We start from the raw sequence: 18109 nt of genomic DNA on the forward strand, positions 1-18109 counted from the left end.
CATAACTTTCCTTGCAAGAAGTAAGCATCTTTTAATTTCATGGCTGCAATCACCACCTGCAGTGATTTTGGAGCCCCCCCAAATAAAGTCAGCCACTGTTTCTACTGTTTCACCCATCTATTTGCCATGAAGTGATGGGACCAGATGCCATGAACTTCATTTTCTGAATGTTGAGCTTTAAGCCAACTTTTTCACTCTCTCACTTTCATCAAGAGGCCCTTTAGTTCCTCTTCAGTTTCTGCCATAAGGGTGGTGTCATCTGCATATCTGAGGTTATTGATATTTCTCCCAGCAATCTTGATTCCAGCTTGTGCTTCTTCCAGCCCAGCGTTTCTCATGATGTACTCTGCATATAAATTAAATAAGCAGAGTGACAATATACAGCCTTGACGTACTCCTTTTCCTATTTAGAACCAATCTGTTCCATGATCTAAGTGCTGCTTTCTGACCTGCATACAGGTTTCTCAAGAGGCAGGTCAGGTGGTCTGGTATTCCCATCTCTTTCAGAATTTTCCACAGTTTATTGTGATCCACACAGTCAAAGGCTTTGGCATAGTCCATAGAGGAGAAATAGATGTTTTTCTGGAACTCTCTTGCTTTTTCTGTGGTCCAGTGGATGTTGGCAATTTGATCTCTTGTTCCTCTGCCTTTTCAAAAACCAGCTTGAACATCTGGAAGTTCATGGTTCATGTATTGCTGAAGCCTGGCTTGGAGAATTTTGAACATTACTTTTTAGCGTGCATCTCGTTAGAGGTAAAACTATGATGTAAATTCAAGCAGTCCAACACCACAGGCAGTGGTACAAAGTTATAGTATACCAGTATGGAGATGAATTTTTCTGTTTAACCAGTGGATTGAGATCAGAAGTTAAAGCTTGTACCTTCTTTACAGGAAAGCTTTCAAAGAAGACTTTCCTGATATTTCCCAAGAGAATGACAGATTTTTCTGTGGCAGCTAACAGGGAGCATCTGCCGCTGGCACTGGACTACCAGGAAGATGGATGTTCTCTGGTGCAAGTTGGATTTTGAGGAAAGAACAGTATTCTCAAAACTTCACAAAGACCTCAGGATATGACTTATGAACTTATGCCACTGAACTCATGCCATAAAGGTCACTCAACTCTGAATCTCCATTTGTGCATCTTTAATGATCACAACAGACTGGTTCCAAACAGGAAAGGGGTATGTCAAGGCTGTATATTGTCACCCTGCTTATTTAACTTGTATGCAGAGTACATCATGAGAAACGCTGGGCTGGAAGAAGCACAAGCTGGAATCAAGATTGCCGGAAGAAATGTCAATAACCTCAGATATGCAGATGACACCACCCTTATGGCAGAAAGTGAAGAGGAACTAAAAAGCCTCTTGATGAAAGTGAAAGAGGAGAGTGAAAAAGTTGGCTTAAAGCTCAACATTCAGAAAATGAAGTTCATGGCATCTGGTCCCATCACTTCATGGGAAATAGATGGGGAAACAGTGGAAACAGTGTCAGACTTTATTTTTGAGGGCTCCAAAATCACTGCAGGTGGTGACTGCAGCCAAGAAATTAAAAGATGCTTACTCCTTGGAAGAAAAGTTATGACCAACCTAGATAGCATATTGAAAAGCAGAGACATTACTTTGCCAACAAAGGTCCGTCTAGTCAAGGCTATGGTTTTTCCTGTGGTCATGTATGGATGTGAGAGTTGGACTGTCAAGAAAGCTGAGTGCCGAAGAATTGATGCATTTGAACTGTGGTGTTGAAAAAAACTCTTGAGAGTCCCTTGGACTGCAAGATCCAACCAGTCCATTCTGAAGGAGATCAGCCCTGGGATTTCTTTGGAAGGAATGATGCTAAAGCTGAAACTCCAGTACTTTGGCCACCTCATGCGAAGAGTTGACTCATTGGAAAAGACTCTGATGCTGGGAGGGATTGGGGGCAGGAGGAGAAGGGGACAACAGAGGATGAGATGGCTGGATGGCATCACGGACTCGATGGATGTGAGTCTGAGTGAACTCTGGGCGTTGGTGATGGACAGGGAGGCCTGGCGTGCTGCGATTCATGTGGTCGCAAAGAGTTGGACACGACTGAGCGACTGAACTGAACTGACTGAATGTTCACAGGGTTTTGTAGTAACAAAATAGGTTTTACTCACAAAATAGGTTTTTTACTGTAAATGAGGATACTGAGGTTCAGAGCACTGAAGCAACTATCTAGTATCTATTAGCAAGGAGATGGTAGGACTGGGGTAAAACCCCAATTTCCTCTCCCAGAAAATGGTCTTTCTTTTGACCACTCATTTATTAATTCATTTGCTCATACTTCACCTGATCTAAAACCTTTAACCTTCTTTCTTACTATGACCATTACAGATATCTTCTTATCCACCTGTGTTTAAAGCAATGGTGCCATTTTTGATACTCTTACTCTGCTCTGGTCCACATCAGATTGGCTTCAGTTTTGATTGACTCTCTTCCATTTTTGTTGCTAATTTTTAGCACTTATTACTTTTTGCCACAACCATCATAGTAGTCTTCCGATCAGTCTATTTTTGTTCTCTGCTCCTTTTAACCTAATTGCACAATACTGCCTAGTGACTCCTACAGAGAACAAATCTGACTACATTTCTCATAAAACTTTCATGGCTTGCTACGGTCTACAAAAATTGCCAATACTCATGAGTTATTCCTAGTGTTCAGTGTATAGGGTGAACCACGTTTCCAGCCTTCTCCCTCAGTGTACTCCTTCGCATGCATGATATCTGTTTTTTTGGAAGCTTGTCTGATAAGAAGCCCTGAAGGCTTACTAAAACACAAGTTCCCAGGCCCTATTTGAACCTACTTAACCAATAGTCTCAGGAATTTGCAATACTTTGTAGGGTGCCATAAGGCTTGGTGGTTTTTGGAGAGGTTCAGAGCAGAGGTACACAGCTGTGACCACCCAGATGTTCCTGCTAACACTGTGTGTTGAGGAAACAGCCAGGACCACGTGACATTATGCGACTTCATCATACCTGTGTTCTGTCCACTCTTTCACACACATCACTAAGGTGCAAACCAAGGGCTGAAAAACCCAAAGACTCATTAATTACAGTGAATTTTCCAAAGAGGTGATTTTCTCACATCTATATGAGCATGAGATATTTTGTGACTACAATATGAAATACATAAGACAGTTTAACTTGTAAATAAATATTTAGCTGGCATAAGAATCGTCTCACCTCTATATAATATATATAGAATTTAGGGAGAGAGAAGGAAAAAGAGACACACAAAGAGACAGAGACTGTCAGATTGACCCAAGAGGCACACATGTATATATATATATATGACTTGTTTTTCCCCCAAAATGATTTAAGTTGGATTATAAAAAGACCAGCAAGATAGAAGTTTTACAAAATAAGATTATGAAACAAGAGATAGATAATGACCAGAAAATACAATGGAGTAGTCATTGTTGTGTGAAACTCTGTATTATCACTGAAATGACTGTTAAATAGTACATTGAAATGAAGATCTTTGTTTTCCTCTTTTTCTTATATCCTTCCCAATTTGTACCACTAATCAGCAAATTTACCTAGCTTTTAACATCTCTTCTGCTTGTCATATATACACAAATTTTTTTCTTCTCAGTAATTTGTTTTCCCCAAATTCCTTTTAAATGTAGTATTTTTATGAACCTCAGATCTTAAAAATTGCAATTAAAATTATAGTGTGTAGTTGTTTTGTTTCTAAAAAGGTAAAATTTAGACCCTTTGACTATCATACAGATTAGGCTTAGAACTAAGTACAGATAGATGTTTAATTGAAAGGTGAAGAAATAATTTTAAATTCCTAAGTTAACTAAGACATTTAATGATATATTCCAAAAATGATAAAGTAATGTGAATACTAATTCATTCTTTTCTGCATTTAGTCATTCATCCATCCATTCATCCACAGCACATTTATTAAAAACCTACTGTGCAAAGTGCTAGAACAGATGTATACCCTTAAAGTTTTGCTATATCTTGATATTTGCTGAATAACACTGACTCTTTTAGAGCTGAAGAAAGATGAGTGGATCAGTGTTGCCATCCTGGCTTTGTTTGCTTCAACACTAAAATACTTTTTTTCTTATTGATTTTATATTTCAAATATGTTTGCATTTTTATTCTCTACTCAGCATTCTGAATTTTTTTTTTTTTGAGAATTATAGTATGTTTAGTGATGAAATTGATGGATCTGCTATTGTCCTGGGAGGAAGGTTCTCTGTTTTCCAGGTGAGACAAACTGGTCTAGGATATGTACTCTTAATTTGTTCCCTGACCTGCTTTTATTGTATCAGCATCCCATCCAGGCTTTAGTCACCTTTTACACAGAGAGAGACTGTATGTGTTATGTGTGTTTGCACCTGGCTTTTGAGGCTACTCTCTTTCTTGGTAGGGAAGGCCATGCTACGCACACTCTAGGAGAGGCAATGGGAGAGGCTATTGTCCTTGTTTACAGCTTTCTTGTTCCAATGGAAGATGGCTGGATTTTGAAGTTAGGTAGTATGTGTGTGTTAAGTCACTTCATTTGTGTCCAACTCTTTGTGACCCAATGGACTGTAGCTTGCCAGGCTCCTCTGTCCATGGGATCCTCCAGGCAAGAATACTGGAGTGGGTTGCCGTGCCCTTCTCCAGCGGATCTTCCCGACTCAGAGATCAAACTGTCATCTTTTAAGTCTTCTTCATTGGCAGGCGAGTTCTTTACCGCTAGCACCACCTGGGAAGCCCTGAAGTTAGGTGGATTCATATGTAAATCCAGTCTCCCTCACTTTTTGGTCTTAGACAAATTATCTTCTCAGAGCATGTTTGCTCATTTTGTATAACATGGAGAATATTCTCTATCTGTTCGATATTTGCCCACTGTCAAAAATTTACTTTCCTTTCACTGTCTATTAATAAATATTTGTTGAACACAAGTGTTATTTTTGGAATTAAATTAGTTTGTATTAAACTAATTATAATTATTTGTTTACCTGTTGGGTTCCTGTTATGGGCTAAAATTCATATGTTGAAACTTATTCATATGTTGAAGTTCATATACTAAAAATTAATATATGAAGCCTTGGCCCCCAGTGTGATGCTGTTTGAGGGGTCCTTCCCTGGTATCTCAGATGGTAAAGAGTCTGCCTGCAATGTGGGACACCAGGGTTCGATCTCTGGGTTGGAAAGATCCCCTGGAGAAGGAAATGGCAACCCACTTCAGTATTCTTGCCTGGGAAATCCCATGGACAGAGGAACCTGGTGGGCTACAGTCAGATATGACTGAGTGGCTAACATTTTCACTTCAATTTGGAGACAGTTAGGTTTAGATTAGGTCATAAAGATAGAGCCTCGTAATGAGATTAGTCCCTTATAAGAAGAGAAAGAAGAGAAGGATTTCTCTCTCCATGAACATGTACCCAAGAAAGGCCTATGTGAACACACAGCCAGAAGGCATATCTGCAAACCAGGAAGAGAGCCCCCCACCCAGAACACCGAATCTGCCAGCAGCTTGATCTTGGATTGTGAAAAATGAATTTGTATTTTTTTTAAATTGGAGGATAATTGCTTTCCAAGGCAAACCATTCAGTATGACGGTAATCCAAGTCTATGCCCCAACCATAACGCTGAAGAAGCCGAACGGTTCTATGAAGACCTACAAGACTTTAGAACTAACACCCAAAAAAGATGTCCTTTTCATCATAGGGGACTGGAATGCAAAAGTAGGAAGTCAAGAAACACCTGGAGTAACAGCAAATTTGGTCTTGGAGTACAGAATGAAGCAGGGCAAAGGCTAATAGAGTTCTGCCAAGAGAACACACTGGTCATAGCAAACACCCTCTTGCAACAATACAAGAGAAGACTACACATGGACATCACCAGATGGTCAACACTGAAAAATCAGATTGATTACATTCTGTGAAGCCAAAGATGGAGGAGCTCTATAATATCAGCAAAAACAAGACCAGGAGCTGACTGTGGCTCAGATCATTAACTCCTTATTACCAAATTCAGACTTAAATTGAAGAAAGTAGGGAAAACACAGGACCATTCAGGTATGACATAAATCAAATCCCTTATGATTATACAGTGGAAGTGAGAAATAGATTTAAGGGACTAGATCTGATAGACAGAGTGCCTGATGAAGTATGGACAGAGGTTCATGACAGTGTACAGGAGACAGGGATCAAGACCATCCACAAGAAAAAGAAATGCAAAAAAGCAAAATGGCTGTCTGAGGAGGCCTTACAAAGAGCTGTGCAAAGAAGAGAAGAGAAAAGCAGAGGAGAAAAGGAAAGATATACCCATTTGAATGCAGAGTTCCAAAGAATAGCAAGGAGAAATAAGAAAGCCTTCCTCAGTGATCAATGCAAAGAAATAGACGAAAACAGTAGAATGGGAAAGACTCGAGATCTCTTCAAGAAAACTAAAGATACCGAGGGAACATTTCATGCAAAGATGGGCTCAATAAAGGACAGAAATGGTATGGACCTAATGGAAGCAGATGATATTAATAAGAGATGGCGATAATATACAGAAGAACTATACAAAAAGTATCTTCATGACCCAGATAATCACAATGGTGTGATCACTCACCTAGAGCCAGACATCCTGGAATGTGAAGTCAAGGGGGCCTTAGGAAGCATCACTACAAACAAAGCTAGTGGAGGTGATGGAATTCCAGTTGAGCTATTTCAAATCCTGAAAGATGATGCTGTGAAAGTGCTGCACTCAATATGTCAGCAAATTTGGAAAACTCAGCAGTGGCCACAGGACTGGAAAAGGTCAGTTTTCATTCCAATCCCAAAGAAAGGCAATGCCAAGAATGCTCAAACTACTGCACATTTACACTCATCTCACATGCTAGTAAGGTAATGCTCAAAATTCTCCAAGCCAGGCTTCAGCAATACATGAACCGTGAACTTCCAGATGTTGAAGCTGGTTTTAGGAAAGGCAGAGGAACCAGAGATCAAATTGCCAACATCCTCTGGACCACAGAAAAAGCAAGAGAGTTCCAGAAAACATCTATTTCTCCTTTATGGACTATGCCAAAGCCTTTGACTATGTCAATCACAACAAAGTGTGGAAAATTCTGAAAGAGATGGGAATACCAGACCACCTGACCTGCCTCTTGAGAAACCTGTATGCAGGTCAGGAAGCAGCAGCTAGAACTGGAAATGGAACAACAGACTGGTTCCAAATAGGAAAAGGAGTATATCGAGGCTGTATATTGTCACTCTGCTTATTTAACTTATATGCAGAGTACATCATGAGAAACGCTGGACTGGAAGAAACACAAGCTGGAATCAAGATTGCCGGAAGAAATGTCAATAACCTCAGATATGCAGATGACACCACCCTTATGGCAGAAAGTGAAGAGGAACTAAAAAGCCTCTTGATGAAAGTGAAAGAGGAGAGTGAAAAAGTTGGCTTAAAGCTCAACATTCAGAAAATGAAGTTCATGGCATCTGGTCCCATCACTTCATGGGAAATAGATGGGGAAACAGTGGAAACAGTGTCAGACTTTATTTTTGAGGGCTCCAAAATCACTGCAGGTGGTGACTGCAGCCAAGAAATTAAAAGATGCTTACTCCTTGGAAGAAAAGTTATGACCAACCTAGATAGCATATTGAAAAGCAGAGACATTACTTTGCCAACAAAGGTCCGTCTAGTCAAGGCTATGGTTTTTCCTGTGGTCATGTATGGATGTGAGAGTTGGACTGTCAAGAAAGCTGAGTGCCGAAGAATTGATGCATTTGAACTGTGGTGTTGAAAAAAACTCTTGAGAGTCCCTTGGACTGCAAGATCCAACCAGTCCATTCTGAAGGAGATCAGCCCTGGGATTTCTTTGGAAGGAATGATGCTAAAGCTGAAACTCCAGTACTTTGGCCACCTCATGCGAAGAGTTGACTCATTGGAAAAGACTCTGATGCTGGGAGGGATTGGGGGCAGGAGGAGAAGGGGACAACAGAGGATGAGATGGCTGGATGGCATCACGGACTCGATGGATGTGAGTCTGAGTGAACTCTGGGCGTTGGTGATGGACAGGGAGGCCTGGCGTGCTGCGATTCATGTGGTCGCAAAGAGTTGGACACGACTGAGCGACTGAACTGAACTGACTGAATGTTCACAGGGTTTTGTAGTAACAAAATAGGTTTTACTCACAAAATAGGTTTTTTACTGTAAATGAGGATACTGAGGTTCAGAGCACTGAAGCAACTATCTAGTATCTATTAGCAAGGAGATGGTAGGACTGGGGTAAAACCCCAATTTCCTCTCCCAGAAAATGGTCTTTCTTTTGACCACTCATTTATTAATTCATTTGCTCATACTTCACCTGATCTAAAACCTTTAACCTTCTTTCTTACTATGACCATTACAGATATCTTCTTATCCACCTGTGTTTAAAGCAATGGTGCCATTTTTGATACTCTTACTCTGCTCTGGTCCACATCAGATTGGCTTCAGTTTTGATTGACTCTCTTCCATTTTTGTTGCTAATTTTTAGCACTTATTACTTTTTGCCACAACCATCATAGTAGTCTTCCGATCAGTCTATTTTTGTTCTCTGCTCCTTTTAACCTAATTGCACAATACTGCCTAGTGACTCCTACAGAGAACAAATCTGACTACATTTCTCATAAAACTTTCATGGCTTGCTACGGTCTACAAAAATTGCCAATACTCATGAGTTATTCCTAGTGTTCAGTGTATAGGGTGAACCACGTTTCCAGCCTTCTCCCTCAGTGTACTCCTTCGCATGCATGATATCTGTTTTTTTGGAAGCTTGTCTGATAAGAAGCCCTGAAGGCTTACTAAAACACAAGTTCCCAGGCCCTATTTGAACCTACTTAACCAATAGTCTCAGGAATTTGCAATACTTTGTAGGGTGCCATAAGGCTTGGTGGTTTTTGGAGAGGTTCAGAGCAGAGGTACACAGCTGTGACCACCCAGATGTTCCTGCTAACACTGTGTGTTGAGGAAACAGCCAGGACCACGTGACATTATGCGACTTCATCATACCTGTGTTCTGTCCACTCTTTCACACACATCACTAAGGTGCAAACCAAGGGCTGAAAAACCCAAAGACTCATTAATTACAGTGAATTTTCCAAAGAGGTGATTTTCTCACATCTATATGAGCATGAGATATTTTGTGACTACAATATGAAATACATAAGACAGTTTAACTTGTAAATAAATATTTAGCTGGCATAAGAATCGTCTCACCTCTATATAATATATATAGAATTTAGGGAGAGAGAAGGAAAAAGAGACACACAAAGAGACAGAGACTGTCAGATTGACCCAAGAGGCACACATGTATATATATATATATGACTTGTTTTTCCCCCAAAATGATTTAAGTTGGATTATAAAAAGACCAGCAAGATAGAAGTTTTACAAAATAAGATTATGAAACAAGAGATAGATAATGACCAGAAAATACAATGGAGTAGTCATTGTTGTGTGAAACTCTGTATTATCACTGAAATGACTGTTAAATAGTACATTGAAATGAAGATCTTTGTTTTCCTCTTTTTCTTATATCCTTCCCAATTTGTACCACTAATCAGCAAATTTACCTAGCTTTTAACATCTCTTCTGCTTGTCATATATACACAAATTTTTTTCTTCTCAGTAATTTGTTTTCCCCAAATTCCTTTTAAATGTAGTATTTTTATGAACCTCAGATCTTAAAAATTGCAATTAAAATTATAGTGTGTAGTTGTTTTGTTTCTAAAAAGGTAAAATTTAGACCCTTTGACTATCATACAGATTAGGCTTAGAACTAAGTACAGATAGATGTTTAATTGAAAGGTGAAGAAATAATTTTAAATTCCTAAGTTAACTAAGACATTTAATGATATATTCCAAAAATGATAAAGTAATGTGAATACTAATTCATTCTTTTCTGCATTTAGTCATTCATCCATCCATTCATCCACAGCACATTTATTAAAAACCTACTGTGCAAAGTGCTAGAACAGATGTATACCCTTAAAGTTTTGCTATATCTTGATATTTGCTGAATAACACTGACTCTTTTAGAGCTGAAGAAAGATGAGTGGATCAGTGTTGCCATCCTGGCTTTGTTTGCTTCAACACTAAAATACTTTTTTTCTTATTGATTTTATATTTCAAATATGTTTGCATTTTTATTCTCTACTCAGCATTCTGAATTTTTTTTTTTTTGAGAATTATAGTATGTTTAGTGATGAAATTGATGGATCTGCTATTGTCCTGGGAGGAAGGTTCTCTGTTTTCCAGGTGAGACAAACTGGTCTAGGATATGTACTCTTAATTTGTTCCCTGACCTGCTTTTATTGTATCAGCATCCCATCCAGGCTTTAGTCACCTTTTACACAGAGAGAGACTGTATGTGTTATGTGTGTTTGCACCTGGCTTTTGAGGCTACTCTCTTTCTTGGTAGGGAAGGCCATGCTACGCACACTCTAGGAGAGGCAATGGGAGAGGCTATTGTCCTTGTTTACAGCTTTCTTGTTCCAATGGAAGATGGCTGGATTTTGAAGTTAGGTAGTATGTGTGTGTTAAGTCACTTCATTTGTGTCCAACTCTTTGTGACCCAATGGACTGTAGCTTGCCAGGCTCCTCTGTCCATGGGATCCTCCAGGCAAGAATACTGGAGTGGGTTGCCGTGCCCTTCTCCAGCGGATCTTCCCGACTCAGAGATCAAACTGTCATCTTTTAAGTCTTCTTCATTGGCAGGCGAGTTCTTTACCGCTAGCACCACCTGGGAAGCCCTGAAGTTAGGTGGATTCATATGTAAATCCAGTCTCCCTCACTTTTTGGTCTTAGACAAATTATCTTCTCAGAGCATGTTTGCTCATTTTGTATAACATGGAGAATATTCTCTATCTGTTCGATATTTGCCCACTGTCAAAAATTTACTTTCCTTTCACTGTCTATTAATAAATATTTGTTGAACACAAGTGTTATTTTTGGAATTAAATTAGTTTGTATTAAACTAATTATAATTATTTGTTTACCTGTTGGGTTCCTGTTATGGGCTAAAATTCATATGTTGAAACTTATTCATATGTTGAAGTTCATATACTAAAAATTAATATATGAAGCCTTGGCCCCCAGTGTGATGCTGTTTGAGGGGTCCTTCCCTGGTATCTCAGATGGTAAAGAGTCTGCCTGCAATGTGGGACACCAGGGTTCGATCTCTGGGTTGGAAAGATCCCCTGGAGAAGGAAATGGCAACCCACTTCAGTATTCTTGCCTGGGAAATCCCATGGACAGAGGAACCTGGTGGGCTACAGTCAGATATGACTGAGTGGCTAACATTTTCACTTCAATTTGGAGACAGTTAGGTTTAGATTAGGTCATAAAGATAGAGCCTCGTAATGAGATTAGTCCCTTATAAGAAGAGAAAGAAGAGAAGGATTTCTCTCTCCATGAACATGTACCCAAGAAAGGCCTATGTGAACACACAGCCAGAAGGCATATCTGCAAACCAGGAAGAGAGCCCCCCACCCAGAACACCGAATCTGCCAGCAGCTTGATCTTGGATTGTGAAAAATGAATTTGTATTTTTTTTAAATTGGAGGATAATTGCTTTCCAAGGCAAACCATTCAGTATGACGGTAATCCAAGTCTATGCCCCAACCATAACGCTGAAGAAGCCGAACGGTTCTATGAAGACCTACAAGACTTTAGAACTAACACCCAAAAAAGATGTCCTTTTCATCATAGGGGACTGGAATGCAAAAGTAGGAAGTCAAGAAACACCTGGAGTAACAGCAAATTTGGTCTTGGAGTACAGAATGAAGCAGGGCAAAGGCTAATAGAGTTCTGCCAAGAGAACACACTGGTCATAGCAAACACCCTCTTGCAACAATACAAGAGAAGACTACACATGGACATCACCAGATGGTCAACACTGAAAAATCAGATTGATTACATTCTGTGAAGCCAAAGATGGAGGAGCTCTATAATATCAGCAAAAACAAGACCAGGAGCTGACTGTGGCTCAGATCATTAACTCCTTATTACCAAATTCAGACTTAAATTGAAGAAAGTAGGGAAAACACAGGACCATTCAGGTATGACATAAATCAAATCCCTTATGATTATACAGTGGAAGTGAGAAATAGATTTAAGGGACTAGATCTGATAGACAGAGTGCCTGATGAAGTATGGACAGAGGTTCATGACAGTGTACAGGAGACAGGGATCAAGACCATCCACAAGAAAAAGAAATGCAAAAAAGCAAAATGGCTGTCTGAGGAGGCCTTACAAAGAGCTGTGCAAAGAAGAGAAGAGAAAAGCAGAGGAGAAAAGGAAAGATATACCCATTTGAATGCAGAGTTCCAAAGAATAGCAAGGAGAAATAAGAAAGCCTTCCTCAGTGATCAATGCAAAGAAATAGACGAAAACAGTAGAATGGGAAAGACTCGAGATCTCTTCAAGAAAACTAAAGATACCGAGGGAACATTTCATGCAAAGATGGGCTCAATAAAGGACAGAAATGGTATGGACCTAATGGAAGCAGATGATATTAATAAGAGATGGCGATAATATACAGAAGAACTATACAAAAAGTATCTTCATGACCCAGATAATCACAATGGTGTGATCACTCACCTAGAGCCAGACATCCTGGAATGTGAAGTCAAGGGGGCCTTAGGAAGCATCACTACAAACAAAGCTAGTGGAGGTGATGGAATTCCAGTTGAGCTATTTCAAATCCTGAAAGATGATGCTGTGAAAGTGCTGCACTCAATATGTCAGCAAATTTGGAAAACTCAGCAGTGGCCACAGGACTGGAAAAGGTCAGTTTTCATTCCAATCCCAAAGAAAGGCAATGCCAAGAATGCTCAAACTACTGCACATTTACACTCATCTCACATGCTAGTAAGGTAATGCTCAAAATTCTCCAAGCCAGGCTTCAGCAATACATGAACCGTGAACTTCCAGATGTTGAAGCTGGTTTTAGGAAAGGCAGAGGAACCAGAGATCAAATTGCCAACATCCTCTGGACCACAGAAAAAGCAAGAGAGTTCCAGAAAACATCTATTTCTCCTTTATGGACTATGCCAAAGCCTTTGACTATGTCAATCACAACAAAGTGTGGAAAATTCTGAAAGAGATGGGAATACCAGACCACCTGACCTGCCTCTTGAGAAACCTGTATGCAGGTCAGGAAGCAGCAGCTAGAACTGGAAATGGAACAACAGACTGGTTCCAAATAGGAAAAGGAGTATATCGAGGCTGTATATTGTCACTCTGCTTATTTAACTTATATGCAGAGTACATCATGAGAAACGCTGGACTGGAAGAAACACAAGCTGGAATCAAGATTGCTGGGAGAAACATCAATAACCTCAGATATGCAGATGACACCACCCTTATGGCATAAAGTGAAGAAGAACTAAAAAGCCTCTTGATGAAAGTGAGAGAGGAGAGTGAAAAAGTTGGCTTAAAGCTCAACATTCAGAAAACTAAGATCATGACATCTGGTCCCATCACTTCATGACAGATAGATGGGGAAACAGTTGAAATAGTGGCTGACTTTATTTTTTGGGGCTCCAAAAATCATTGCAGATGGTGATTGCAGCCATGAAATTAAAAGTCACTTACTCCTTGGAAGGAAAGTTATGACCAACCTAGACAGCATATTAAAAAGCAGAGACATTACTTTGCCAACAAAGTTCCATCTAGTCAAGGCTATGGTTTTTCCTGTGGTCATGTATGGATGTGAGAGTTGGACTGTGAAGAAAGCTGAGCGCCAAAGAATTGACATGTTAGAACTGTGGTGTTGGAGAAGACTCTTGAGAGTCCCTTGGACTGCAAGGAGATCCAACCAGTCCATCCTAAAGGAGATCAGTCCTGGGTGTTCATTGGAAGGACTGATGTTGAAGCTGAAACTCCAAAACTTTGGCCACCTGATGTGAAGAGCTGACTCATTTGAAAAGACCCTGATGCTGGGAAAGATTGGCGGCAAGAGGAGAAGGGGACAACAGAGGATGAGATGGTTGGATGGCATCAATGACTCAGTGAACATGAGTTTGGGTAAACTTGGAGTTGGTGATGGACAGGGAGGCCTGGCGTGCTGTGGTTCATGGGGGTCTCAAAGAGTCAGACTTAACTGAATGATTGAACTGAACTGAACTGCTTTCCAATGCTGTATTGGTTTTTACTGTACAACAAGACCAATCTTTCATTATATATATATATATATATATATATATATATATATATATATATATCCCCTCCCTCTTGATCCTCCCACTCTCCTCTCATCCCATCTGTCTAAGTTGTCGCTGAGGACCAGGCTGGGCACCCTTTTTAAACAGCAGCTTCCCACTAGTTACCTATTTCACACATGATAGTGTATATATGTCAGTGGGAGTTTCTCAATTCATCTTACTCTCTCCTTCCCCTGCTGTTTCCACAAGTCCATTCTCTACGCCTGTGCCTCCAATTCTTCCCTATAAATAGGTTCATCTGTAATATTTTTTCTGGATTCCTAATATGTATGTTAATATACAATATGTATATATATATATTTATCTTTCTGACTTACTTCACTCTGTGTAACAGGCTCTAGGTTCATTTGCCTCACTGTAGCAGACTGAAATTCATTCCCATTATGGCTGAGTAATATTCCATTGTATGTCTGTATCACATCTTCTTTATCCATTCATCTGTTGTTGGGCGTTTAGGTTGCTTTCATGTCCTTGCTATTGTCAGTAGTGCTGCAGTGAATATTGGGATGCATGTGTCTTTTCGAATTGTAGTTTTCTCAGGGTATATGCCAAGTAGTGGGTGTACTGGGTCATATGGTAGTTTTATTCCTAGTTTTTAAGACATCTCCATATTGTTCTCCATAGTGGCTGTATCAATTTACATTCCCACAAACAGTGCAGGAGGGTTTTCTCTTTTCTCCACATCCTCTCCAGCATTTATTGTCTGTAGATGTTTTTCATGATGGCCATTCTGAGTGATGTGAGATGATACCTCATTGTATTTTTGATTTGCATTTCTCTAGTAATGAGCGATGTTGAGCATTTTTTCATATGTTTATTGGCTATCTATATGTCTTCTCTGGAGAAATGTTTGTTTAGGTCTTCCACACACTTTTTGATTGAGTTTTGTTTTTCTGATATTGAGCTATTTGAGCTGCTTGTATATTTTGGAGATTAATCCTTTATCAGTTGCTTTAAAACACGTGGGCTGTAGTATTTTGGTACAGCAGCTTGAGCAGACTAAGATAGGTTTTTACTAAATTTCTTACTAACTCCTAGGATTATGATCTATAATTTGTATTTTTGTTTAGGATCCCTATATTTAATGTACTACTTGGTACATAGGACTGAATAAATCACTGTTGAATACAACTTAGCTATAAAATGATAAATTAGTCCTCATGTTCTTATCATCATTTGCAACCTCTTTTGATCACTTTCCCCACCACACATACACAAAAAACCATGATGGTTTGGACAAATAGGGTAAAGTAAAAACTTACAACTTGATCAAAAGGCTTATAAGAAAAACTGTGTTATAGTGTCCACTGTGAGATTGGGTATGAAATGGAAGGAATTTAAATTCCGCCTCTGGTTTTTATTAGCTGTGTGGGTGAAAAAGTGTTACCTAATTTAACCTGCTTAGTTTATTTACCAAATAACCTTTACAAACCTTTTTGAGCATTAAATGAAGTCATGTAATAAAGTAATGTGAAGGTTTTCTGAGTAGTTTTATCATCCAGTGCTATTATTGAAATATGTTTACACTCTCAATTCCTAAAAGAATGATTTTAGACTAACCTAAAGAACTCTCTTTTGACTATCTTTCTTTGTTCCAAATGTATTTCCTTGTGGCAGGAAGTGATAAAAACACATGGCACAGACAACTAGTGACTGAAGAGGAAATTAATGGTGGTTGTTTTCCCTCCAGGATTAGTAGTTCAAAAATTAAAAATAAAAATATGTCTTGCCAAGTTTGGAAAATACACAGATTGCTTTGATTATAGGATTATAATGGACCTAATTTTTTGACATTAGTATTTCTCTGATATTTATCAATCGAAGTGCTTTTTAAATTTAAGACTTGGATCCTTTACCTTTTATTTTATAAACTAAAAATGTATAATATAAACTAAAATCTTATTTTTATAATTTATTATCAGATTATATTTTAGGTGGATTTTAAGCTATGATGATAGATATAAACAAGGCTTTTCCCCAGCTATCTACTGAAAAGGCTCCAATTGTGATTGAGAAGATTATTGTACTCAAAGCAAGCTCATTTTTCACCAGAGATTCCTGCACACCCACTAGTTTGGGACATTACTAAAGATGGTGGAGAGGTGGTGGGATGAGATGGGGGTGCTGTGGAAGAAGGCAACCATTTAAGAAAATCTACAAAAGTGACAATAGATGCTATTATAGAAAGTCAAAATATTCTTATTTGAGGGAACAAACTCTATAATTTGGAAGGGAGAATGCAACTACTTTGAAATATATTTTATGTAATTAAAATCAAAATCTATGTGGTTTGCTTCCACTCCATAAGTATTGTTTTGGCTTTTGGCTGCTTTAGTTGTTGCCTGATGGCTTACAAAGATTCAAATGTACTTCTTTATGAGTAAAAGGGAATTCCTTGGGTAGATGTTTAAGTTTTTATTGCAGAATCCCTGTTGCTTGCTTCTGCTATTAGGCTTGGTAATATTCATGCACCCTGAAAAAAATCACTTTTAAATCTTTTTTGAGTGGAAAGGATCGTGAGTGTTTAGTGTGAAGAAGAAGGGAAGGCAAAGATTTGTAGGGATTATATCATTTCACTCAGGAATTGGCTTTGGAAAGTTCATTGAGGAACTAGCATTTGGGAGTGGTAGATATTTTCTAATTGCTTCTAAGTAAAAATCATTGGTTTTAATTTAATGAGCTGGAAAGAAATCATCTAGTCCAGTGTTTTACAAATGGCATGTCATGAACTATTAGTGTGCCATGAGATCTACTGAGTGGTTGCAGTTAAACAATTAAATAGAATAAAACACACGACACCATACCAGAGTGCATCCACATTGGAAGATATAAGGGTTAATTTCTATATGTGTATAAACAAGCACATTTCTGTAAATGTATAAATACACTGTATTTAATATGAAATGTCTTTTTCAGTATGAGTAGCACTTGTAGAAGCTTGCAAGCAACTGATTGAGTCTTCCCATTTTTCAGATGAAGAAATTGAAAGAGCTGACTCCCAGTTTTTTTGAGGGGGGTCTTCTTCAGGTGGCTTATCTATCAATGGGTCTCTCTCTCATTATTAGAATTTGTTCTGATCACCTATGCATCTTTTACATTCCCTGCCTTATAATTGAAAATTTCTGTGGTTTTGTTAAAGGAGTTATGTCGAAGATGCTGATTCTGGGGAGATGAGTCTTCACTGAGTCTCTGAGCAGCTTGCTGTGGGGTGCTGGTACTTGTGATACCCAGTGGAAAAAAACAGAGCCTTTCTCCATTGATAAGGCCAGTTATTTTTTATAGGTTCAATCAGGTGGAAAGTTGGAATGATGACCTGATAGATTTCATCAGTAGATGCAGGTAATCTAACACTTGTTTCAGTTCAGTTCCACAAATATATATTGAATTCTTGCTTTGTGGCAGGTATTTTGCCAGCCACTTACCTTCTCCTCTGTGAAAAATAAATATTCAAACAAATTGATCCCTCACTTTGTTTGTGGGATATCCTTTTGAATTTACCAAATATGAGATATTTTGAGATTGTTTGCCAAAGATAATAGAGATATAGGTCCATGTTTTATAACACAATATGCCACTTTGGAACTCTGGTATGCTTTATCTGTAAGTGTTCTGGCATCTTGAACTCAACCTTTCAATCATTAGAAAGTCATACAGTGATCAAGTTCATGTAGAATTTTTTTTTTCTATCTTACTTTTATAACACATTGATTTTTATTGAACTTTCTCCCTGTTGCTATTTACAAAGTGTCAGTTCTACACTAAGAGCTGATGGAGGTTTTTAAAAAAATTTTCTCTGACAATCGGACAATCAAGGCAGCAAGCAGAACCAAGGGGGACCCCTGTCTGGATGCCATGTGGAATTTTGTCCTTCCCATGCTGTTGC

The 18109-nt window shown here is 38.8% G+C and overlaps 1 protein-coding gene across 2 annotated transcripts in view; it reads left to right on the forward strand.

Moving 5' to 3' along the window:
* The window catches only part of HDAC9 (histone deacetylase 9), a 1067281-nt gene that overhangs the window by 103676 nt on the left and 945496 nt on the right, over positions 1-18109 (forward strand). The window lies entirely within an intron of this gene.

This window comes from Ovis canadensis, chromosome 4 (genome assembly GCF_042477335.2).
Source record: "Ovis canadensis isolate MfBH-ARS-UI-01 breed Bighorn chromosome 4, ARS-UI_OviCan_v2, whole genome shotgun sequence".
Classification (NCBI taxonomy): Eukaryota; Metazoa; Chordata; class Mammalia; order Artiodactyla; family Bovidae; genus Ovis; species Ovis canadensis.